Genomic DNA, 4,964 nt, shown 5'->3' with positions numbered 1-4,964 from the left:
AGAGAAGGAGCAATTAGGGGGATCGTTTTATAAACTATGTAAATGTCTAACCAATGTACTGTATACTTGAAACTAATAAAAAATAAAGAAATGAATAAATACTGGAGATCTAATGCACAGCATAACTATAGTTAACAGTACTATATTATATACTTGAAGTTTGATGAGAAAGTAGATCTAAAATGTCCTCATCATACACACAAAAAAGGTAATTATGTGAGGTGATGGATGTGCTCGCTTACCTTATTGCGTATTCATTTCACAATGCATACATGTATCAAATCAAGATATTGTACCTCATAAAGTTACAAAATGTTATATGTCAATTACATCTCATTAAAGCTGTGATAAAAAGAATTAACACCAGTTCTTTACAAACTCTTTCAAAATATAAAAGGAAGGGAACACTTCTCAACTCATTTGATGATTACCAAATCTAGACAAAGATATTGCAATAAAACTACAAACCAATAGGAAGTTTGAATATAGATGCAAAAATCTTTAACAACATGCTAGCAAACTATATATGGCAGTACATAAACCATATTATATATCATAACCAAGTGGGGTTTAGACAAAGAATGCGTAATTTAACTTCCAGAAATCAATAGAATAAAAAAAAAAAAACAGAAATCACATGATTATCTCAATAGACATAGAAAAAGTATTTGATGAAATTCAACACCTATTCATGATAAAAATACTCAACAAGCTATGGATAGAAGATAACTTTTTCAGTCTTATGAAGGCCATCTTCAAAACCTCTACAACTAGCATCACATTTAATAGGTAGAGTCTAAATGATTTTTTCTGAGATAAGGAAGATGATAGGATGTCCTCTTTCACCACTTCTGTTTAATATGGTGCTGGTGGTTCCACCAAGGGCAATTAGAAACACAAAAGCAATAAAAAACATCCAATTAAAAGGAAAAAATAAAGTTATCTCTATTAGCAGAAGACATAATCTGATTTGTAGAAAATTTTAAGGAGTTCACAAAAAAATATTATAGCTAATACGTTAATTCAGTATAGATGCAGATATAACATTAATATACAAATATCTATTGTATTTATTTGCTAACGAACAATTCGAAAGGAAACTAGGGAAAAATTATAGCATCAAAAAAATAAAAACATTTAAGAACAAAGTCAATCAAAGAAATGGAAGACTTATACAATGAAAGACATAAAACATTGTTGAAAGAAATTAACAAGAAGACCTAAATAAATGGAAATAACATTCCATGTTCATAGATTGGAAGATTTAATTATGTTAAGATAGCAGTACACCCCAATGTCATCTATAAGTTCAATAAAATCCTTATTAAAATTACAGCTGCCTTTTTTGCAAAAGCGACAACATAATTATAAGGATCCCAGAATAGCCAACACAATTAGGAAAAAATAAGTGGAAGATTTATGTTTCCTTGTTTTAAAACTTAATATAAAATTACAGTAATCAAAACTGTGTACTACTGTTAAAAGGATAGACATATAGGCCAATAGAATAAAATTGATAGGTCAAAAATAAACTTACATTTATGGTCAATCAATTTTTATCAAGAGTGCCAAGACAATTCAAAGGGGAGATATTAGCCTTTCCAAAATGGTGCTGGAACACTTGTATATCTACCATCAAAATAATAAAGTTGGACCCATTTCTCCAATCACATATAAAAATTAAGTTTATAATTTAATTGAAAATTTAAAAGGTGAAACTATAAAACTCTAGAAGAAAATATATCAGTAAAACTTCATGATCTTGAACTAGTAATGGTTTCTTAAATATAATGCTAAGCACAAGACACAAAAGAAAAAATACATAAAGTCTACTAAAATTAAAAACCTTTCAGTATGGCAGTTCCTTAAAACATTAAGAATATAATTATCATATGACCCAGCAATCCTTTTTCTGGGTATTTATCCCCCAAATTTGAAAACATTTATCAGTAAAGATATATGCACCCTGATATTCATAGTAGTATTATTCACAGTGGCCGAGACATGGAAACAACCAAAGTGCCCTTCTATAGATGATTGGATAAAGAAGATGTGGTACATACATACAATGCAATATTACTCAGACATAAAGAAAGATGAAATATTGCCATTTGTGATAACATGGACAGGTCCTGAGATTATCATGCTAAGCAAAATAAGTCAGACAGAAAACCCTGAGAACCATATGATTTCACTCATATGTGGGATATAAAACTGAAAGCAACAAATGAACAAAGTAAAGAGAGACTCTTGGACATGGACAAAAGTTTAGTGGTTACTAGGTGGGAGGGGTAGATGGAGAAAGTAAAAAACAGTAAAAGGAGTTTAATATATGGTGACAGAAGGAAATTAATTTTGGGTGTTGAACAAAAAATGCAATATACATATGATGTATTATCGAATTGTACACTTGAAACCTATATAATTTTATGAACCAATATCACCCCAGTAAATTTAATTTAAAAAGAAATGCATAATATCCACATTAAAACTAATATTCAACAATATAATAATATTTCCAACAAAAAATTAAAAACCCTTTACATATTTAAAGGATGTCACATTGTCCTGTATTTTAGTTCTATTTTCTTTGTTTTTAACTCCTGCAGACATTAGTGCTTACCACACTCATTCTTTGCTTCTTTTCCATCTCCAATTCTTCTATCTGGTATTTTCTCTCTGCCTTAAATACATCCTTTAAAGCAGTAGTCTTCAACCCCTGGGCCGCAGACAAGTACTGGTTGTGGCCTGTTAGGAATCAACCATACAGCAAGAGGTGAGTGGTGGGCAAGCCAGTGAACTTTCATCTGTATTTGCAGCTGCTACCCAGCACTAGCATCACCACCTCAGCTCCAGCTCAGATCATCAGGCATTAGATTCTCATAGGAGCACCTGTCCCTGGTGCCAAAAAAATTGGGGACATCTGCTTTAAAGGATGTCCATTCATCAGGGCCTTTTGGTGGCAAACTCAGTTTTTGCTTTTTTGTTTTTGTTTTTTTTTGTTTTCTTTTTACTGAAAAGGTCTTCATTTCAACCTCCTTTAAAAAATATTTTGCCTTTTCGGCTGTAATTGCCATCTTCCTGTAATCTGCCAAAATGACCAACACAAAGAGAAAGAGAAGAGACACCCGCTATATGTTCTCTAGGCCTTTTAGAAAACATGGAGTTGTTCCTTTGGCCACATACACGTGAATCTGCAAGAAAGGTGATATTGTAGACATCAAGGGAATGGGCACTGTTAAAAAAGGAATGCCCCATAAATGTTACCATGGCAAAACTGGAAGAGTTTACAATGTTACCCAGCATGCTGTTGGCATTGTTGTAAACAAACAAATTAAGGACGAGATTCTTGCCAAGAGAATTAATGTATGTATTGAGCATATTAAGCACTCTAAGAGCTGAGATAGCTTCCTGAAGTGATAAAAAAAAGAAGGAAGTCAAAGATAAATGTAGCTGGCTTCAGCTGAAGCACCAGCCTGCTGCACCCAGAGAAGCACACTTTGTGAGAATGAATGGAAAGGAACCTGAGCTGCTGGAGCTCATTCCCTATGAATTAATGGCATGATAGAATTTAAAACAAAAAACAAAAAAAAAACTCTAATTGAGTAGGTGTCCCTTTCTCCAAAGAAATATTCAAAGAAAACCAACAGTCCTACACAAAAATTGTAAATATTTTAGTATCAATCTTTAAATAAAAACTCACTTGTTTTAAAAGTAATCTTGTTACCAATTTTACACCTAGAAAAATTCACATTAATTTAAACATATTATCGTTTTATCTGGGTTCCAGTCAAGATGGCAGAGTAGGCAAATGCTGTACTTGTCTCCTCCCATGACTACATGAAAATTGCAACTAAATTATAAAACGATTGACCTGGAGATCTATCTGAAGACTGGCTGAATAGAACTCCTAAAACTAAGCATATAAAGAAAAAGTCACAGCGAGACCAGTAAGACAGGAGGAGACATGAAACGAGATGGTACCACACCCATGTGTGGCAGTTGAGAATCAGGAGGGATCTCTTGGCTACAGAGATTCCCCAACACCAGTCTCCCCAGCCCAGGTTTCCAGTGACAGAAAAATGAATCCATACAACAGCTGGCTGTGAAAGTCAGCAGGGAATCCATCCCACTGAGACAGAGGGCTGCTAGAAACCCAGATGTCCTCAGTTACTCATAAACACTTACCCTAGGCTCCAGTGAAAGGAAAGAGGGTGCCAGACATATGGAATGAAACTGAATTGTGTGGCTTCAGGTCAAGGGAAGCCATTGACCCTTTGTTGAGCCTTCCCTTCACACAGCTTGCAGGGAGAGTTTGGCACCAAATCTGAATCTGCATTAACTTGGTGAACACCCCTTACCCCACCCTGGTGACTCCTTGAGGCTTTGCTCCCCCCAACTTGAGCACCACCCTAGGCTTGCACTGCAAAATTTCTTTAAAACCCTCCAAGGTCTCCAGGCCCCAGGCTGATGACAGTTAGCCTCAGTATGCCCTATGCCATTTCTATGCCATTTGATGAATGGCCCCAGGACCAGCATGGGTGGCAGCCAGCCTCATATGGCAGCATGGCTTCTCCCATGTGGCTCTGGGCTCAGCACAGGCAGCTACCAACTGTAAACTGCTTTATAATTTCTACTAGGTAGCCTTGGTTCAGGCACAAACAGTGGTTGACCTCAGCCTCCACAAGAGGCTCTCCCAAAAGATCCCAGAAACAGCACACTCAGTGCTGGCTTCAGAAAATAACAGAGCAGCACCCAATTAGCTCCACAAATGACATACACAAAGGGTGGTCCCCACAGGCACCAGAGCCCTATTGGGGCAAATCTTGCTCTGTGGGGCAGCCCCAGATGTGGTCATGGTCAGTCCTCACAGGCAGTCATTCTTATGGCCAGCCCCACCCACTGATATGCCAACAACAAACAAGGCTCAACCAGAACAGGAAGGCATACAAAACCAACATAAG

The 4,964-nt window shown here is 36.1% G+C and overlaps 1 pseudogene; it reads left to right on the top strand.

Annotated features, from left to right (window-relative positions):
- Nucleotides 1-3,074: 3,074 nt before the first annotated feature.
- Nucleotides 3,075-3,581, top strand: LOC111733060 (annotated as a pseudogene).
- Nucleotides 3,582-4,964: the final 1,383 nt, after the last annotated feature.

Source organism: Pteropus vampyrus, unplaced genomic scaffold (genome assembly GCF_000151845.1).
Source record: "Pteropus vampyrus isolate Shadow unplaced genomic scaffold, Pvam_2.0 Scaffold518, whole genome shotgun sequence".
In the NCBI taxonomy this organism is placed as follows: Eukaryota; Metazoa; Chordata; class Mammalia; order Chiroptera; family Pteropodidae; genus Pteropus; species Pteropus vampyrus.
Note: the sequence above shows the minus strand (reverse complement) of the source record. Positions and strands in the feature narration are given on the sequence as shown.